The sequence below is a fragment of the Canis lupus genome, chromosome 26 (assembly GCF_048164855.1).
Source record: "Canis lupus baileyi chromosome 26, mCanLup2.hap1, whole genome shotgun sequence".
In the NCBI taxonomy this organism is placed as follows: Eukaryota; Metazoa; Chordata; class Mammalia; order Carnivora; family Canidae; genus Canis; species Canis lupus.
In genome coordinates this window covers 24,851,202-24,873,314 of record NC_132863.1, presented here as the reverse complement: position 1 = coordinate 24,873,314, position 22,113 = coordinate 24,851,202, and the positions used below count along the sequence as shown (strand labels likewise).

The 22,113-nt window shown below is 38.6% G+C and overlaps 1 protein-coding gene and 1 long non-coding RNA gene across 5 annotated transcripts in view; one reads left to right on the top strand and one right to left on the bottom strand.

Moving 5' to 3' along the window:
• Positions 1-22,113, bottom strand: part of CBFA2T2 (CBFA2/RUNX1 partner transcriptional co-repressor 2) — a 146,365-nt gene that overhangs the window by 53,722 nt on the left and 70,530 nt on the right. The window contains exon 2 of one of the 4 annotated variants that reach the window (XM_072800614.1): positions 20,382-20,544. The exons of the other annotated variants lie outside the window; for them this stretch is intronic. The gene's annotated coding sequence lies outside the window, so the exon portion shown is untranslated. The remainder of the gene's footprint in view (positions 1-20,381; positions 20,545-22,113) is intronic. 4 annotated transcript variants of the gene reach the window in all.
• The window catches only part of LOC140618330 (uncharacterized), a 54,803-nt gene that overhangs the window by 18,017 nt on the left and 14,673 nt on the right, over positions 1-22,113 (top strand). The window lies entirely within an intron of this gene.

Sequence of the window (22,113 nt, the reverse complement as noted above, 5' to 3'; positions counted from 1 at the left end):
GCAAGTCAAAAGTTTGCAAAACTTTAAAAACGGTGCCATTAATAGTTCTGTCTCCTGGGGTCTTAACATTGTCAAATATTTGAATAAAACTATCTTATCATGAGTAATCAAAAGACAAGTGGTTGTGTAAACCCACCAAACTACATAGTCCTGCTGCTCACAGCGGTAGGATGCCAAGAAGGGGGGAAAATGTCTATGTGCTTAATTCAATCTGGTTTCCAAGAGTTTACTTATTAAACTCTCTCTGGGAAACAAGTACTTTAAAGCAGTATCAAAAACTAGCTGAGGGTTTGATCGGTTTAACTACTTTCTGGAAGCTCTCTGTGGACAAGACAATGGGATTATAGACATTTTTTGAGTTTATGAGTAGATGTGCTCCTGAGTCATGACAACAAGTATTCTCTAAACTATGGTATTCAGAGAAAGCTTCTGGCAAATCCATGTGCAATATAAAGATTATTTCTATAACATTACACAAATTAACATTACACAAATTAACATTTTCTAATATAGATTTTTGTATAGGATTTCATAATATAGAGCTGCACTATCCAATATGGTACCGATTAGCTACACGCAGCTAATAAGCACCAGAAATGTGGCTAGTCTAGATTCAGATATGCTTTACATAAAATAATACCAAGTTTCAAGATTTATTTATTTATATATTTTTTAAAGATTTTATTTATTTATTCATGAGAGAGAGGGGGGGATGGGGGGGCAGAGACATAGGCAGAGGGAGAAGCAGGCTCCATGCAGGGAGCCCAAGGCGCACACGACTCCATCCTGGGACTCCAGGATCATGCATGCCCTGGACAGAAGGCAGGCGCTAAACCACTGAGCCACCCAGGGATCCCAGTTTCAAGATTTAGTACTAAAACAAGGAATATACAGGACGCCAGGTGGCTCAGCAATGGAGTATCTGCCTTCGGCTCAGGGCATGATCTTGGAGTTCCTGGATTGAGTCTCACATTGGGCTCCTTGTATGGAGCCTGCTACTCCCTCTGCCTATGTCTCTGCCTCTATCTCTCATGAATCAATCAATCAATAAATCAATAAATAAATAAATAAATTATAAAAAATAAATTTAAAAAGGAATATAATATCTCAATAGTTTTAATAATGATTGTTGAAATGGTACTTTATTTTTTTAAAGATTTATTTATTTGAGAAAGAGAGAGAGAGAGAGCCCAAGCAGGGGGAGGAGCAGAGAGAAGCAGTAGCAGGCTTCTTGCTGAGTATGGAGCCAAACTCAACTTGAGGCTCAATCCCACGACCCTGGTATCATGACCAGAGCAGAAGCCAGATGCCCAACCGAATAAGCCACCCAAGTGCCCGTGAAATAATATTTTAGACACATATATTATTAAAGTAATTTCACCTGTTCTTTTTAAATAAAGCTACTAGAAAATTTTACATATGTAGCCTCTACTTGTGGCTGGAATATAGTTAGATAGCTCTTACAGAGGAATATATATAGTGATAGAAAAAAATATGGGTCTCTGGAGTCACACAGATCGTTTAACCTGATCGTTTAACTACTTTTCTAGATCTTTGATAGTAGGAACAGTTCCTCCTCAAAGTCTCAGTTACTTGCTTATAATATGTAGTCAATACTGTCCAGCTGCTGGGTTAGTGCTGACAATCAAAACAAATAAAAAAATAGAACAATCTAGAGCAGACCATAAGCCATGGGAACAAATTCATCTTTGTGTCATTTCAAGGAGAATCTGGACAATGATGACCTCACAAAATTAATGCTGAGCAACTTCAGGCAGCCCCGGTGGCGCAGCGGTTTAGCGCCGCCTGCAGCCCAGGGCATGATCCTGGAGTCCCAGGATCGAGTTCCACGTCAGGCTCAGGCTCTCTGCATGGAGCCTGCTTCTCCCTCTGCCTGTGTCTCTGCCTCTCTCTCTCTCTCTCTGTATCTCTATGAATAAATAAATAAAATCTTAAAAAAAAAAAAAGGCTGAGCAACTTCGAGTAGGATAGTTTTGATTTTTCCTTCTCAGGGTATAAGCTCAAAATAAAAAGAATTTAATTAACTAATCGTTTAATGGGCCTCAAACTTTGAGGGATATAATATACATATGGAACTGAGGTGCTTTATTATAATGCATATTTTAAATTAAAATACCAACAAAAATAATACTCAAGTCTATAAGTCTCCATTAAGTTGAAGTTTCAGTCTTCTCATTTTAATGGGAAGACCCAATGATTCATTCTAAATTCCTGACTTCATCACTATCAAAGTTCTAATGCAATGTAAACTATGTAAAGGAAACAATGTTTAGAACAAATGGTCCAGATGTGAGCATCTGCCTCTCATTCGCCTTGGGACAGAAATCATGAGTTAAGATTAATGGCTCTAAATGCCAAAACAAGTTAAAATTAAGCATATGTAAAATGATTTAATTGGTTTTCCATACAAATCTACCAAAGGAAATATAATTAAAATGAATTTCAATCAACAAAGACAAAGAATATTACATTTAAGTAACAAAGTTTAGATTCAGGTAAAGACAATTCTTGGAGACTCTCCTATATACTCTGAAAAAGCTAGCAATCCAGTTCCCAGTTTCAAACTAGGACAATCTTGAATTTCTACGCCCTAATTATGAATCTTTGAGGAAAAAAAATTAACAGTCAAAACATATACCTCTGTAGGATCACAGGACCTTTTCCTGATTCAGAGCTGCTTTTCTATCTTTACTTCTCTATTATAATTCCCCTTGGCCATCCATGCTCCACAAAGCACTTTTTATTATTTAGAAACTCTTGACTGTGAAGGATCTTTAGATTTTATCTATTTTTAACTCATACTCAATGCAAGAATCTGTTATAGAATATAAATGGCTTTCATGAATCCCATCTCTGCTTAAAACCTTCAGAGAGGATAGGATGAGCAAGTTCCACTGTTTTGGGTAAAGAACCAACCTTAACAAAAATCTCTGTTTACTTATTTTTAAAATAAGGGGGAGGGGATCCCTGGGTGACGCAGCGGTTTAGCGCCTGCCTTTGGCCCAGGGCGCGATCCTGGAGACCCGGGATCGAATCCCACGTCAGGCTCACGGTGCATGGAGCCTGCTTCTCTCTCTGCCTGTGTCTCTGCCTCTCTCTCTGTGTGTGACTATCATAAATAAATAAATAATTTTAAAAAAATAAAATAAGGGGGAAAAGGATATTAATTTATTACAACATTGACAGTATTACATGAGCATGTACTGGCACTCCCTCACAACATAAAGTATCATACCACCACCACCACCCCCCAAAAAAGTATCATACCCATTAATTAGCTACCTGTTTAGCGGAGTGGAGCAATAATCAAATTGAGACTGGTGTGCAAAGGAGGACAAAAGGATTAAACTCATATTTCAATAGCCCACCATGAAAGAATAATCATGCTTTCCTTCCATAGTAAAGCTTTTCTCCTAAAGTTTACTTTAAATCTGCCATGGCCAAGGTTTTAATATCAATTTCTCCACATTCCCTCAGCCAGTCCTCCATCATTCTGCCAAAGCCTAACAAAATAGGATAGTGAATTTGGGGAGAAAATAATGATGTATTTCCAGTTCAAACTGTAGGGCTTTATCTAAATGCTTGTTACTTTCCATTAGTTACAGTATTGGATTACTAATGTACTAGGAAGAAAAGGCACAGAAATAAATGTATGTTAAAGTACTGACATTCAATTAGTGTGGTTAAAAAACAATTTCTCTGCCAGAAAAATGTTTCCTACAGTTTGACTGTGTGACCTCACTCCTGGGAATTTGTCCTCAGAAAATAACTCAAGGGAAAAACCAATTTATACCACATAGGAATGGTTAATTAAATGGTGGAACCGCATGTCAATGCGAACTGTAAAGGCATTAAAAATTATAATTATGAAAATCATTTAACACTTGGGAAAATGCATACAGTATAAGATTGTGGGGGAAGTCTTCTACAAAAATGATATATACAGTATAATTACAATTATTTATAAAAAAGATACATATGGTCACAGTATGGAAAGGAACACAAAAATGAAATTGAATGGAACTGAAGACATGTGGGAATAATAGATAAATACTAATTTCCTCAAATCCTTTTAGAAGATTGCTTATAAAATATTCTCATTTGCTCTCTCACTCAATTTCCTTTTCTACAGGAGAATTATAAGACATCCACTGGGCTGCCAAGCATTCCTAACATGTTAAGTCTTTCTTCACACAGAAGCAGTATGATCTAGTTACAGTGACCTCATTTTTGAAACAGAAATTTTAACAAGTAGTTAAAGGTCAGGGAACAATGGCACAGAATATTTGCAATAGAATGAATGACAAAAAAAAATTGAAGGTCAGAAACCCTAGACCCCAGTCTTACCCCACCTGAGAGGCATAGATAGGTAAAAACACGCTCTTTATTTAGACCTACTACCCTAAGATACAATCCCAGTAACTTGGTTGTACGATGAACGACATGTCAGTTAACCTGTCACAAGTTCATTGTGAGTTTAAAAGATACCATTGTAAACAAATAAGAACATCTAAAATGGTACACTATGTAAAATAGGCAGTTAAGCTGGCCTCTCTGTCCAATTTGTTTTGTCATCAGGTTAATAATCTTGTTTGTTTTTTTTTTTAAGATTTTATTTATTTATTCATGACAGACACAGAAAGAGAGGCAGAGACACAAGCAGAGGGAGGAGAAGCAGGCTCCATGCAAGGAGCCCCATGCAGGACTCAGTCCTGGGAATTTGGAATCACGCTCTGAGGCAAAGGCAGATGCCCACCCCTGAGCCACCCACGCGTCCCTAATAATCCTGTTCTAAACTGCAAACTACACAAAACATACCACCACCACCACCACCACCACCACCACCCACTATTATTATTGTTATTACTGCACCTACTAAGAAGCCAGGTGTAGAAGCTAGCTAGAGATTACCTAATGGGCTGAGGGAAAGGTGTAAACCAAAAATGTCGCTTAAACCTAATGACAAAGATGAGAGTATGCAATCAAGAAAGAAAATAGAGAGCAAGCCCACAATTAAATGCATGGTACAGTTGGTAGAAGAAGAGGTACAGGAAAGTGCTTCAAACATTGAGACAGTTGTCTTTTGGGAGTGAAAGTACTGAAAATGAAAGCCTACTACAATACCACTCCCTACAGAAAAAATACATCTGAGGAAATGGTTTCTAAATGCACTGCTGGCATTGACTAGGTCACCACCTAAATCGAAACAAGGTGACTTAGGACTTATTTAATTAATCAACATCCCTCTATGATTTCTTATGTTAATTCAACAATAATTCATTCTCAATTGTGTGTAATTTTATCCTTTTCTAAATGATTGAAAAATATTTCCTAATACAATTTACTTAATATAAAATACTGAGACGTTTCATATAAACATAATGAACTCAGAAATAAAGACACACCCTCAAAGCTAATCAAAAATTATATTCAAAGTACTGATTCATAAGAATAATTGTATCTCCCCAATCAGCTGAAGAACTTTAAACTACAAAACCATACAGTCAGTCTGTCCAGACCAAGAAAATGAGACCAGATAAGGATAAGGGGCTTGGGCTGTGGCCCTGGGAAAAGGCCCATTACCATGTGGCTAGAACAACTTTACAGTAATGAGTAAACCAAAGTAACAGATTCCTCAAATTAATACAAACAGTGCTCCTGTATAAAGGACTGGTAGATGGCAACACAATCTAATTAATCTGCAATCTAATTACAATTACAAATTATAAAAAAAAATAGAATCTAATTGTAGATGTTACAGGATGAAAACAATGCATGCACATTCAGAGTGTACTTCTCCATTGAAATAATGACAGATAAATATACAGCAACATAGAAAAATCCTTGATATAATGTACAGGGAAAAAGCATGAGATAATAACCAAAATAACATGTAAAAAGCAAAGACAATCAGGCAAAACTGAAAGGGACTGTGGAAAAACTAAGAAGTTGGTATTTTTGTTTTGTTTGTTCTTGATTTTTTAAAGTAGGCTCCACGCCCAGCATGGAGCCCAACGTGGGGCTTGAATTCAAGGCCCTGAGATCAAGACTTGAACCAAAATCAAGAGTCGGACACTTAAACCAACTAAGCCACCCTGATGCCCCAAGAAGTTGGTTTTAATGAAATGGAGTGCTGTCATTCCTTTTTTTTTTTTTTTAAGTCTTTTTTTATTTTTAAGAATTTTATTTATTTATTCATGAAAGATACAGAAAGAGAGAGGCAGAGACACAAGCAGAGGGAGAAGCAGCAGGCTCCATGCAGGGAACCCAATGTGGGAATCGATCCCAGGACTCCAGGGTCAAGCCCTGGGCCAAAGGCAGACGCTCAACCACTGAGCCCAGGGATCCCCGAGTGCTGTTATTCCTAAAGCAAGAAGTTGCCATGATGATTCATTTTATCAATTATTGCTGAGAGACTAACATGATCCAAGCACTGTACTAAGCGCATGGAATACAAACATGAAGCTATAATACTAACCCTCAAAGAGTTCAGAGGATAGCTAGGTGATTAAGAATTAAAAGGAGGGGGATCCCTGGGTGGCGCAGCGGTTTGGCGCCTGCCTTTGGCCCAGGGCGCGATCCTGGAGACCCGGGATCGAATCCCACGTCGGGCTTCCGGTGCATGGAGCCTGCTTCTCCCTCTGCCTGTGTCTCTGCCTCTCTCTCTCTCTCACTGTGTGCCTATCATAAATAAAAAAAAAAAAAAAAATTTAAAAAAAAAAAAGAATTAAAAGGAGGACAAAAAAAAAAAGAATTAAAAGGAGGGAAAAAAAAAGAATTAAAATCAGGGACTTCAAGTAGACTGGAAGTAGAGACATACAAAAAAGGCAAGAATAAGGTGAATCTTATAAAAAACAATCAAATCGTATTGTATTTAAATGATAAAACAGGTTGATGGCCACCATGGAGAATCAGCTAAAAACATTCTTGTCCATCAAAAGTAGACTATATCCACATACAATACTGCTTCTGCAACCAAATACAGGGATGTCTCTTCTAGAGACTTTGCTCATCCCACCTTCTTAACATACATCTTAGTTCACTGGCTTACAAATTTAGAGGCTAACTTTTCATTCTGTTTGAGAACAGAACAGATGGCCTACACAGCATAAACTCTCCTAAGAACTAATTTTTACCAATCACATGTGGTTAAAAATCCAGATTTATACCTACAGATTAGTGAGCAACGGAAACCCTCATAATGACTTGACAATTATTCAGTGTGACAGCTGTTTGTACCACTATCAAATGTGAGTTTTAAAACATAGGCTAACACTTCTGGTTCCTCTGGATTAAAACAACACCCCCACTCCTTTAAAAAAAAAGAAAAGAAAAGAAAAGAAAAGAAAAGAAAAGAAAAGAAAAGAAAAGAAAAGAAAAGAAAAGAAAAGAACCTGAGTTAAAATACTGAGCATAGGTACAAAAGTCTTTGCAAAGAAAATTTTAGAAGGTAATACTAAAAAAACTACATTACTGACATAACCATAGACATATATATTTGCTCATCACAATGTTCTTGTTGTATACTAAGGATTCATGACATATTTTCATTAAAAAACAAAACCAGGGGTGCCTGAGTGGCTCAATTAGTTGGCTGAGTGTCTGCCTTTGGTTCAGGTCATGATCCCGGGTCCTGGTATCGAGCCCCAAATCAAGCTCCCTGCTCAGCAGGAGAACCTGTCTCTCTCTCCCCCTCTGCTTGTGTGCATTCTCTCTCACTCACTCTGTCTCTCAAAAATAACACTAAAAAAAATTTTTTTAAAGGAAAATAAAAAAACAAAACAAAACAAATGGCAGTGATATCTGTATGCTGCAGATGAATCCTACTCAAATGGTAAGAGAGATCACTTTCTTAGATGGTAATTTTTTTAAAAAGATTTTATTTATTTATTTCAAGAAAGAATACGAGCAAGGGGAGGGGAAGGGGAGAGGGAGGGAGGGAGAGAGAGAAAGAGAGAGAGAGAGAGAGAGAGAATCTCAAGCAGACTCCACATGGAGCACAGAGTCTGATGCAGGACTGGATCTCACAACCCTGAGATCATAACTTGAGCCAAAATCAAGAGTTGGAGGGAGGGGTTTAGTGATAAGCCACCCAGGTGCCCCACTGGGTGATATTTTTGACATGTCCATCAGCTCCTGTATAATGAAGAACACCGAAAATCCTTTGTTCACATCACAAGATCACAAATGCATAATCTGTTCATTTCTGTTTCAGAAAAGGCCAGCCTCTGCCTCTCATATTGTAAGCTCCTTGAGATTTGGAGCCATGTCTGTCTGGATCACTGCTGTATTCTAGCCAAGTCCAGTAGCCAGGACATAATACACACTTGATTTTATTTAATTTTTTAAAACTTGTTTAAGTCAACTCTTAGGCAATTCTAAGTGGGCTATACATGTTTTCCTAATAATAAGGCTATTAGATTGAAAAACAATCAGGGGATCCCTGGGTGGTGCAGCGGTTTGGCGCCTGCCTTTGACCCAGGGCGCGATCCTGCAGACCCGGGATCAAATCCCACGTCGGACTCCCGGTGCATGGAGCCTGCTTCTCCCTCTGCCTGTCTCTGCCTCTCTCTCTCTATCATTAAAAAAAAAAAAAAAAAATTTTTTTAAATAAAAAACAATCAGGATAGAGGCACCTGGGTGGCTCAGCAGTTAAGTGTCCGCCTTTGGCTCAGATCGTTATCCTGGGGTCCTGGGTTCAAGTGCTGCCAGGCTCCCTGCAAGGCGCTTGCTTCTCCCTCTGCCTATGTCTCTGTCTAGCTCTATCTCTCATGAATAAATAAATAAAATCTTTTAAAAAATCAATCAGGACAAAATAAGCCAACAATCAGGATGGGGAATTAGGATGAAAACTTCAATCCTGATATTTTTTAAGATTTTATTATTTAAGTGAGAGAGAACGAGAGGGAATGGGAAGAGCAGGCTCACCCCAACTTGGAGCTTGATCCCAGAAACCTGAGTTCATGACCTGAGCTGAAGGCAGATGATTAACAAACTGACCCACCCAAGTGACCCTCAACCTTGAATTAAATCCAATAAAAACAAGGTAAATGCTGGCTTTGTTTCTAATGGGGAATAATCAAAAGGATTCTTCTATTTTAATACTTTGTTCCATACTTTTACATATATACGCTTTATTCTAAACATAACAGGTAAATTATACTGTGCAGTAATATTACTCTGCAACTTTTTATTGAAATTACATAAAATGTGTATTTCAATTTTGTAAAAGTTTTAGAAATTCAAGATTATCTCTGCATTAAAAAGAAAAGAGGGATGACTAGGTGGCTTCGCTGGTTGAGCAGCTGCCTTTGGCCCAGGCCATGATGCCAATGTTCTGAGCCCTGCATCAGGCTCCCTGCTCTGCATGGAAGGGGGGTGGGGTGGGGGGCAGGGAGGCTGCTTCTCCCTCTTCTTCTGCTATTCCCCTTACTTGTGTTCTCTGGCTCGGGCTCACTCTCTCTCTCTCTCTCTCTCAAATAAGTAAAATAGAAATCTTAAAGGGGGGGGGCAAAAAAGACAACGGATAAACACATCAAGAAGTTATGTATGTGATAATGTTAAGGATAGTCAAAGCAATCTCAAAAAAGAATAAAGAGCACAAACTACTCAATGGCAAGTGATTTTTAGTAAAGGTGCCAAATCAATTCAATGAGGAAAGAAAAGTCTTTTAACAAATATTGTTGAAGCTAGATAGGTCAAGTAGAAAAAAAATTAATCTCAAACCTGCCATCCAATCTACAAAAACTATTTAAACATGGACTATAGATTAACACCCAGAAAATTTCTAGAAAAAGAACAGAAGAGTATCTTCATGACACTTCGTTAAGCAAAAAAGTCCTGGCCAGGTCATAAAAAAGCACAAACCATAAATTTTCTTAAATTGATACATCAGACTTTATGAAAATTAAGTCTTCTGTTCATCCACAGATACCATTAAGAAAATGGACAGATGGACCATAGATTTTTTTTTTTAAATTACTCACAGCTCATATATCTAACAAAGGACTCTTATCTAGAATATAGAATTGACAGTCAACAATAAAAACACAAACAACCTAATTTCTGAAAGATTTGTATAGATAAATGTCTTTTTAACTTTTTTAAATTTTTTATTTATTTATGATAGTTACACAGAGAGAGAGAGAGAGAGAGAGGCAGAGACATAGGCAGAGGGAGAAGCAGGCTCCATGCACCGGGAGCCCGACGTGGGACTCGATCCCGTGCCTCCAGGATCACGCCCTGGGCCAAAGGCAGGCGCTAAACCGCTGCGCCACCCAGGGTTCCCAGATTAATATGTCTTAAGAATGGAAGACATAGCAATGTCCAATACATACAGGTAATCAACACCACTAATCATCAAGGAAATGCACATTAAAACCATAATGAGCTATGATCATATACTCACAAAAATACTAAAATAAAAAATGTTAAATAGGATATGGAGCATATGGCACTCTCATACTTACTGACAGGAGTGTAAAAGGTACAACTATTTTGGACTGTTGCAGAACTGCTTAGCAGTTTTTTATAAAGTTAAACATACATCTTACTCGATGACTAATTCAACCCCAAAAGAAATTAAAATGTATGTTCACAAATGTATGTTTATAGCAGTCTTCTTCATAATAGCAAAAAACTGGAACCAACCCAAATGTCTACCAACAGGTGAACGGATAATCTCATGTACATTCACACAAAGGAATATGACAATATTAAAAAGGAAAAAGCCACTAATTCACATAATTACATTGTATAAAACTCAAAAAACACAAAAGCCAGACAGAAAAGAATACATACTATATGATTCCACTTACATGAAAAGGAAATACAGGGGGAGAAATGAGATACTGGTTGCAGGAGGTAAGGAGGTCTTTTCTGGTAAATATAAGTTTTCTAACTCTTATTTAGGACTATGGTTATACAAAAGTAGACAACCATAAAAAATTTATTAGACTGAACACAGCATCTGTGTATTTTATTTGAATTATATATATTTTAAAAAATCAGCTTAAAGGATTCCACCAGCTATTCTTCTCCCCTCCTTTACAGGAAGTTTTTCTTGGTATGATATCTCTTTGGCATATAGATATCACTCAGGCTGTCTCTACATCAGATCTCTGTACAATAGGTATGAAAGAGTCTTCTTTCAACTCTTCTGTACTGCCAGCTTATGCCATCCTTCAAATTTCCTGCAATATTTCATCCTTGAAGGCTAAGTTTAATAATCAGATCCATGTTCTTCCAACCTGACTGACCAGCATTCACTTATAATCAGTAACAGGTGAGGGGAATGGTGCCAGGGTGGGCCTTATGCCAAAGTGACAATTTTTCCCCTATTCTAGAGCAAACACCCTTCTTAAACTCTAAGTCATCTGAATAGAATGACATCTGGAAATACACTACAATGCCATGTGTTTGTCCCCTTTGGCTGATAGCTGTAAGGCACTGCAGGCAAAGGGTTGCTGTACCAGCTTCGTGGGGCACTGCAGAGCATAACAACTCTGCAACCTGATAATATGTACAAAGTGCAAAAGACTTGATTGAAGGCAAAGTAGCAGCAAATGGGTGCAAGCACAAGTTCATTTAGTAAAATTCCCTTGGTTAGGATTCTTTCCCCAAACTAACAGGAATTGCTTATCTCATTTCCATATTCAACTTAGGCTTCATTTCTCTACTTATATAGCCTTGACTTTTCAATTCCACCAATTTTCAAGGATCTATTTTTCAAAAACTAACACTCTTGGGCACCTGGGTGGAGCTCAGTCGGTTAAACATTTGTCTTTAGTTCAGGTGTCCTGGGATAGAGGCCCATGTCTGGTTCCCTGCTCAGTTAAGTCTGCCTCTCCTTCTGCCCCTCCCCCTACTTGTATCCTCTCTCTCAAATAAATAAATAAATTTTTAAATATTAATTAATTACCAAGGGAATTACACCCAACATAAATCAATTCAATCCTATAAATTGCCTTTAAAATTTATAAAATGGCAAGTGACAAAATTTTAGAGATGTAGAAAATTTACAACATTTGAATTGGTATACAAACACCAAAGCGGTTACCCATAAAGGAAAAAAATCAGGTGTGTGTGTGTGTGTGTGTGTTAGCAGGAGGCCATTAATTTTTGGTCTTACGTTGTTTCTGCAATCGTTTGTATTATTCTTATGTAAGTTGTGACGTTTTGATGTTATTTGTATTTTGCAGCCATTTATTTACAGCACTAAAAAGTGACCAACTGATAACAAAGGAAAACTGATTTAAAAGCCTTTCTTCATATACTCATGAATACAATACACCTTTTCTTAATACATACTGGTAATAAAGCAGGTTTCCAATTTACTTAAGGTTTGAGTAGGGGGACTTTCTTGCACAGAAGGATAATAGAAGTCAAGAAGCAATAAGAATAATAAGAATAATAAATATTACTCCCATTCCATTCATTTGCAAACAATAACATAACATTTATTTATTATGTGCAAAGAATGGTACTAACCACTCTGTTAACAGTGTATTTACACATCTCCAAAACAATGGAAGGTACCACCAAGATTAACGCTTTACTCAGCCAGAAAATAAGACTCAAGGAAGTTAAATTAAGTCCAAGGTCATATAGTTAAGATGTGACAGTTCTGTTTGAGTTCTGAGCCTGTAACTATAGCAAAAGAAATCTACACTGAATGATGCTGAAAGGGTAAATTATTAGAGGGCTAGCACTCAATCAAGTTTGTACATTGTGACCAAGAATTTAATGAGAAAAGAAATGAACATTGATCTTAGAGCAGAGACTTCATATTTCTGTACAGTTTCTGTCTTTCTTCACAGATCTGTGAAGTTAAACGTAGAGTCTATAGCTGAAATGGGCCCAAGTTAGAATACTGCAAAGTAGAAGCTATTAAGTAGGAACCCATTTATGTCCTCAACTGATAATCAGAGAGGCTTCTGACAAAGCAAGCCCGCTCTGTCAAATGAATGGATTGAAGAGTAAGAAAAATTAAAACCGTAATTTTGAAAATGTTGGCACCACACCTGTATAGATTCTCAAAATTAATTATCTTCCCAGTATAGATCATCAAAATTAATGATTAAAAAAAAAAGCCATTTCCTTCAGTATTCCCAAAAATCCCTATTTCCAAAAGAAAAAGGGGTAAATACGATGTATAGGCACAAATATAAAGGATCAATACCCATCACTGCTCATTCAAATTACTGTTTTAGGGGTGCCTGGGTGGCTCAGTGGATTAAGTGTCTACTTTTGGCTCAGGGTATGATCTCAAGGTCCTGGGATCAAGCTCCACGTCAGGCTCTCCATTCAGGGGTGAGGCTGCTTTTCCTTCCCCTTCTCTCTCTCCCTCTGTGTTCTCTGTTTCTCAAATAAAGAAAATCTTTTAAAAACTACAATAACAATAACAACCACTACTGCTTTAACAATGACACCCTAAAACATTACCAGGCATTTCTACTGTGTTTTCCAAGAGAGACTGTAGGATAGAAACAGGTCAAAACCAGCTAGAAAATAAGATCTCTTTGGCAAACATTTTAGTGACGCAATTAGCACCTACTCAATTCATCTGTTAAGATAGCTCAATCTTATTTTGGCAGTAAACTAAAATTGGTATGGGGGAAGATGGAATAAACATGGCAATAAATGAACTGGGAAAAGTACCAACTCTGGGATCTTATAGACAGCTTCACCCAATAGAGAATATAAGTCCTTGAGGTGGAGCATACTCTATGTTTGGAATGGTTTATCTTGCATTCTTCTTGCAAACTCTGTGCTTCTTCAGCAAGTAGGAGCAGAAATAAGAATATGCTGCAGCAAAAGGCTACAGCTGCACCTTGCAGATGTCAGGCTGTGAGCTCTGTGATCAGCAACCGTGCAGTCTGTGTTACTGGCTCGCTCCCTCCTGGTCATTGCCCCATCAAGTCAGCACTATGGCTGTGCCCAGAGAACTGTGAGAGGTTCTTCCTGTTAAACAGATCCCTTTGGAATCAAAGCAAAGGAAAAAGAAATTATCTGGGAACTGATAATCATAGAAATTTAGTCATCATAGAAATTTCTCTTCAAGATTTTATATTCCTGCCTTTTAAAGACCAAGCCTGGGGGGAAAATTGCTGATATGATGGCAATGTCTCAGTTTCTCCTCCGTAAAAATACTACCACCATGTTTTTATTGCCCCATCCCTTGGTGGGGGGAGGTATTATAAAGATAAACAGATTTGAAAATTAAAAGTACAATGCAAATATAAGGCTATTACTATAGTGCAGACTAAATCGAAAAAACGTAAATGGAAGGTAGATGGGCACTTTAGCAGGGCAAATAACCATGTGGCCATCACATCTAAGTTCTGATATCTACTTATATATTAAGAGGAGATCTCCAAAGGAAAATAAACAGGCACAGAGCCTATAAAACAGATTGTTCCCTCTCCACAGTTTGACTGCCTTCCTTGATTCAGTCGCTTTGGAAACTTCTGCTTTAAGGCTCAACCCAAAACTCACCTCATTAGCCCACCCAGAGACTCAACTGCCCTCTGACAGAGTGAAACTTTCCCAAATCTGCTCTCTCACAGATCCTTATAGATACAAGCATGAAAGGAGCGCCCAGATGGCTCAGTCAGTTAAGGGCCTGCCTTCGGCTCAGGTCATGATCCCAGGGTCCTGGAATTGAGCCCCACATCGGGCTCCTTGCTCTGTGGGAAGCCTGCTTCTCCCTCTCCCTCTGTCCCTCCTCCCACTCATGCTCTCTCTCTCTCTGCTCTCTCAAATAAATAAATAAAATCTTTAAAAAAAAAAAAAAACCAAAAACCTGAGCAATGTCCTTTGTCATAATGTGCCACCATTTGTTTGTGACTGTCTCTCTCAGAGAACCCATGGAGTTCCTTGAGCTCTTGGTTTTTATAACCATAGCAACTACCTAGCATATCTGATACCTAGCATATCATAGAGCCTAGAAATTCCAGTTAACTAAAATGCAATATAGACAGGTTTCTATACCTTTTCTATTAGAGCAGAACTTCTCAAGCTGTATGCCAAGAAACAATGAACAGGTATGAATGACTGGGTGTACTGAGATATTGATTTCCTCAGCCTGGAATGACCAATCAGAATTACCAATTTCTCTATGTGCTATAATGTGAAAAGGTTGGAAAGCAGCAAATAAACCTATAGTGAAGATTTAGGTTTTTTAAAAAATACTAAACTAATACAAAAGTAGGGCTAAACACTATATAAATGGTGACATCTATACATATTGAGGCATTCAGAAAGAATGTGACTAGGGGCACCTGCGTGGCTCAGTTGGTTGAGCAGCTCCGGTTGTGGTCCTGGGGTCTTGGGATTGAGTTCTGCACCAGGTCCCCTGGGGGGAGCCTGATTCTCCCTCTGCCTAGATCTCTGCCTCTGTGTGTCTCTCATGAATAAATCGTTTAAAAAAGAAAAAAATGTGACTAGAATCTCTTCAACAAATAAATGGTGTTGGGAAAACTGGATAGCAAAATGCAAAAGGATGAAATTGGACCACCTTCTTCACCATACACAAAAATAAACTCAAAATTGATTAAGGACCAAAATATGAGACCTGAAACCATAAAAATCCTAGAAGAGTCTCAGGCAGTAATTTCTCTGACACTGGCCATAACAACATTATTCTAGGTATGTCTCCTGAGGCAAGGGAAACAACAACAAAAAGAAACTATTGGGACTATATCAAAATGAAAAGCTTCTGCACGGCAAAAGAAACAACCAACAAAACTAAAATACAACCTATGGAATGGGAGAAGATGTTTGCAGATGACATATGCAGTAAAAAGTTAGTATCCAAAATATGTAAGATAGGGCACCTGGCACCATGCTCACTAGTCAGTGGTAGAGCATGCTACTCTTCATCTCGAGGTAGTGAGTTCAAAAGTCTCACATTGTTTTTGTTAAAAACAAAACAAAAATATACAAAGAATTTATATAACTCAACATAAAAACACCCAAATAATCCAACTAAAAGTGGGCAGAAGACATGAACAGACATTTCTCCCATGAAGACATACAAATGGCCAACAGATACATTAAAAGATGCTCATCATCAGGGAAATGCAAATCAAAACCACAATGAGACATCACCTCACCTAGGTCAGAATGGCTAAAATCAAAAACATAAATGTTGGTGAGGATACAGTGAAATAGGAACCCTCACACACTGTTGGTGGAAAGGCAAACTGGTGCAACCACTGTAGAAGACAGTATAGAACTTACTCAAAAAGGGATCCCTGGGTGTCGCAGCGGTTTGGCGCCTGCCTTTGGCCCAGGGCGCGATCTTGGAGACCCAGGATCAAATCCCACATCGGGCTCCCGGTGCATGGAGCCTGCTTCTCCCTCTGCCTCTCTCTCTCTGTCTCTCTCTCTCTCTCTCTCTGTGTGACTATCATAAATAAATAAGAATTAAAAAAAAAAAAAGAACTTACTCAAAAAATTAAAGATAGGGATACCTGGATGGCTCAGCGGTTCAGCATCTACCTTTGGCTCAGGGTGTGATCCTGGGATCTGGGTCGAGTCCCACATCAGGTGCCTCCTGGGGAGCCTGTTCCTGTCTCTGTCTCTGTGTGTGTGTCTCTCATGAATAAATAAAATCTTTAAAAAAAATTAAAGATAGAACTGCCCTATAATCCAGTAATCATATTACTGGGTATTTACCCAAAGAATATGAAAACACTAAGGAGATGTTGGGATGAAGGGATACATGCTCTCCTACGTTTACTGCAGCTTTATTTACAATAGACAAATTATGGAAGTAGCCCAAGTATCCATCAATAGATGAACAGATAAAGATGTGTGTGAGTGGTGGAATATTATTCAACCATAAAAAAAAGAATGAGATCTTGTCATTTGCAACAACATGGATGGATCTACAGAGTGTAATGCTAAGTGAAATAAGCCAGTCAGAGAAAAACAAATACCATATGATTTCACTCGTGTGTAGAATTTAAGAAACAAAACAAATGAATAAAGGTGGGGGGGAGAGAGGCAAACTAAAAAACAGACTCTTACCTATAGAGGACAAACAGATGGTTACCAGAGAGGAGGTGGTGAAGTTGTAAAATAGGTAAAGGGTATTAAGAGTACACTTATCTTGAGCAACACTGAGTAATAATACATGGAATTGTTGAATCACTATACTATACACCTTAAATCTAACACTGTATATTAACTATACTGGATTTAAATTTAAAAATAAATACATAGGGGATCCCTGGGTGGCGCAGCGGTTTGGCGCCTGCCTTTGGCCCAGGGCGCGATCCTGGAGACCCCGGATCGAATCCCACGTCGGGCTCCCGGTGCATGGAGCCTGCTTCTCCCTCTGCCTATGTCTCTACCTCTCTCTCTCTCTCACTGTGTGCCTATCATGAATAAATAAAATAAAAGAAAAATAAATAAATAAATAAATACATAAAATGAAATAAAAAAGAATATGACTAGAATAATTGTTTCACATACTGTTCCCTAGAAAATAAATGCTTGAGAACACTGGCATCAGGTAAAACATCATATCCTGAAAGAGAAAAATAACACAGCCACCTTGCATAGCAGTCAGTCTGTGTAAACACCATATGGTTTGCTAATTTAATCAAAAAGAACCCCAGAATTTACTTTTTCATCTTGTAGATAAAAAATGAAAATAAAGTTGCTAGAAATATTTCAGAAATTATTTTGCCACCCCCAAATGTCTAATAAAATACATATAGCACCCAAGCTTATTCAGTCTTTCTAAACCTCCTTTGAAAGCACAAAAACCCTTTACAGGCCACATTAAAACCAACAACTAATCAGCTCACTCTTTTCGTTTTCATTTGTATTTAAAACCAATCATAGGATGACTAGGTGGCTCAGTGGTTGGGTGTCTGCCTTTGGCTCAGGGCATGATGCCGGAGTCCTGGGATTGAGTCCCACATGGGGCTCCCTGCATGGAGGCTGTTTCTCCCTCTGCCTGTCTGTGCCTCTCTCTCTCTCTCTCTCTCTCTCCCATGAATAAATAAATAAAATCTTTTATAAACAAACAAACAAATCATTACTTTGCATTGCATCATTCCCCCAATCCGGTTCAAATCCTCTGGCCCTCTCTATTCAACCTACAACAGACAAAATTCTCACTGTCACAATCTCTTGCCTATGTATATATACTAATCACTTCAAAATGTTCTCCCTGACTTTAAGACTATCTCTATGAAATACACCTTTCGCCCAGAAGCCTCCATCACCAAAATTCCAATCAAGTCACATTTCTTTGATTAAATCAAAAACAGAAATAACAAACTCTGAAAGCTGTTAATGGTCCTGAACACAGCAGAAGATATGCTGTATAACCAAGACACTGACTACCTTTCTAGACTTATTATCCTCTACTTTTGACCTGATACTTTACAGGGAACCTTTTCTTAATCTTCTCCAGGCTTTTATTCATACATGAACAGCTGACCTCAGTATCACCTCTTCCCAGCATACCCTTTCCTGATTCACCAGGCTAGGATAAAAGACTCTTGAGATAGGTGTTCTCTAACCAGATGATGAAAACAAGGTAAAAACACAAAGTTTTTAGCTAAAAGGTTAATGTAGGGCTGAGTGGCAACAGCTTCATTCACTCAGGATCCTTCTTCAAATTCCTTGGCTCTTGATCCTCTGCTGGTTTTAAGGGCTTTTAAATCTTTCATCATATACCACCTAAAAATCTAAGCTTTTTAAAGATTTTATTTATTCATGACAGACACAGAGAGAGAGGCAGAGACATCTGAAAAGGGAGAAGGATTGTGAGGGACTTGATTCAAGGACCCTGGGACCATGACCTGAGCCAAAGGTGGACACTCAACTACTGAGCCATCCAGGCTTCCCACCACCTAAAAATCTATCTGGAAACAAGTACACAGACCTTGCAAATTATTTGTAAAGACGAGTGGATTATTAAATTAGTCCTGTACTATTATGAATGTTTTCACATGTACATTTCATGCCTCACTGAGAGCTATATTTCTTTAAACCTTACTCCAAATTCTTTAGCCTTTCATTTGGTGATTTCCTGCCTATGCTCAAAAAGATATATGTAACATCACAGGTAGAGTCAAGACTGTACTCCACAATTAACTATCATCTTCAACCTTCATCATATGTTCTCAAAAGGTGAGAGGCACAGTGTGTCATATAAAATGCTGAACCTTTTATACCCATCATCTCTTTGCATACTCAAAATCACCACCTTTTCAGGTGGGACCATCCTCACCCTTTCCATACTTACCTCTACTTAACCTGGATTTCTTAAGCCCTTTCCCTCTCTCCTTAGCAGTTCTTTTTTTTTTTTTTTTTTTTTTTTTAAAGATTTTATTCATGAGAGACAGAGACAGAGAGGCAGAGACACAGGCAGAGGGAGAAACAGGCTCCATGAAGGGAGCCCAATGTGGGACTTGATCCTGGGACTCCAGGATCACGCCCTGGGCTGAAGGCAGGCGCCAAACCGCTGAGCCACCCAGGGATCCCCCACATTTCTCAGTTTTTAAAAAAGATTTTATTTATTTATTCATGAGAGACACAGAGAAAGAGGCAGAGGGAGATGCAGGCTCCTGCAGGGACCCCAACACAGGACTCAATCCCAGGACCTCAGGATCATGACCTGAGCCGAAGGCAGATGCTCAACCACTGAGCCACCCAGGCGTCCTGCATTTTTCATTTAACATAAAACAAACAAACAAAAAGATTTTATTTATTTGAGCAAGAGAGAGATGGAAGGAGAGAGAGAGAGGGAGTAGGGGGAGGAGCAGAGGGAGAGGAAGAAGTAGACCCCTACACTAAGCAGGCAACCAAGGGTAGGGCTGGATCCTGGGACCGTGGATCATGGCCTAAGCAGAAGGCAAATGCCCAACTTACTGAGCCACTCAGGTGCCCCAGCATTTCTCATTTTTGTATACAATCAAGCATTTTTAAAATATATAAAAAATATATCTTGTAGACTACATATATTACTTATTAATCATCTACTACCTGTTTCTCCCAAAGTGAGCACTTAATAAGTATTTACATAAATGGAAAAATAACAATGAGGGCAGAGGGACGCCTGAGTGGCTCAGTGGTTGAGCATCTGTCTTCTACTCAGGTCATGATCCCGCTCAGGTCATGATCCCGCCCAGGTCATGAATCCGAGATTGAGTCCCACATCCGGCTCCTGCCAAGAGCCTGTTTCTCCCTCTGCCTATGTCTCTACCTACCCCCCCACCATAAATAAATAATTCTTAAAAAAAGAACAACAACGAGGGCAGATATGCTAATTATTTGAAAGTATTCTCTCTTGGTCAATAGTCAATTCATCAAGAAGTTCTGAAAATTCTACCTACCTGGGATGCCTGAGTAGCTCAGCAGTTGGGCGTCTGCCTCTGGCTCAGGGTATGATCCCACAATCCTGGATAGAGTTCCACATCAAGCTCCTTGCAGGGAGTCTGCTTCTCCCTCTGCCTATCTCTCTCTCTTCTCTCTCTCTCTCTCATGAATAAATAAGATCTTTAAAAAAATTAAAAAAGAAAGAAAAGGAAATTCTACCTACCACCGAACATACCATCAAAACATACAAAAATCACTTATCTTGCACTATCATGATCCTAATCCAAACTTTTTACTTCTAGTTTTATTGCTGTCAGCCATGTCCTCATACAATTCTTTCTCTGTACCACAGGAAAGGTGATCCTTATAAAATATAAATAAGGTCATGCTACTTCCCCTTCACTGGGTACGAATCACTCTTAGAATAAAATCCAAATTCCTCACCCTGGCTTACAAACATCTATTAGAGCTGTCCTCTCTCTCTCTAACTTCTCTATCCTCTTCTTTTCATGTACTACACTCGTCATTATTGTACCAATTGAACATATCAAGTTCATTCCCACCATAAGACTTTCGCATACCTTTCTCTGTCTGGGATATTCTTGCATATGCTATCCCCTAGGTTAACTTGTTTATTGTCATTCAGGTAACAGCTCAGTTTACTTCTTCAGGGAGCCCTAAATTGACCAGTACTCTTCTTGTTAACTATATTTATTGCTCAGTACTTCATTTTCTTTATCTCAACTTAGAGATATTCCTTAAAAAAACAAACAAACTCAAACTTTCATGAACAGTACAAAGAACTCCCTTGATATCATTCACTTAAATTCACTATCATGGGGCAGCCCGGGTGGCTCAGTGGTTTAGCACCGCCTTCAGCCCAGGGCGTGATCCAGGAATCCAGGGTTTGAGTCCCACATCCGGCTCCCAGCATGGAGCCCGCTTCTCCCTCTGCCTGGGTCTCTGCCTCTGTGTGTGTTGTGTGTCAATCATGAATAAATAAATAAAATCTTTTTTTTTTAATTTTTATTTATTTATGATAGGCACACAGTGAGAGAGAGAGAGGCAGAGACACAGGCAGAGGGAGAAGTAGGCTCCGTGCACCGGGAGCCCGACGTGGGATTCGATCCCGGGTCTCCAGGATTGCGCCCTGGGCCAAAGGCAGGCGCTAAACTGCTGCGCCACCCAGGGATCCCCTAAATAAATAAAATCTTAAAAAGAGAGAGAGATAAAGAATATAATGAGAGGACTGGACATGAGTTTCTTTAAAGCATATTTATAAAAAAATTAAATAGAACTTCTAGAAAGGAAATGCCCAATGAACATTTTGAAGAGCATATCAGATGGAGTTAAAAAGTAGAGCACTAGAAGATAGTGCTGAGGAAATCACCTAGTATGCAGTACACAAAGACATAAGGTAAAAAATAAAAAAGATAGTAAACAGAATAGTATAAGAGAATATGACATACATCTAGCAGAATTCTAGGAGATAAAAGAGCAAAAGAGAGCAGGGAAAGGAGGCACTATTCAAAGAGGTCATAGACAAAAATTTTCTAGAACTGAAGACCTAAATTCTCAGATTAAAGGAGTATACTAAATCCTCAGTACAAATAAATCCACAACTTACTTCACCATAGTACTACTGCAGAACACCAAACCTAAAGAAGAAAATCTTAAAAATAACCACAGAGGAAAATAGAACCCAACAAAGGAACAAAAACCAATGTGACTGGAAGCAGATTTCACATC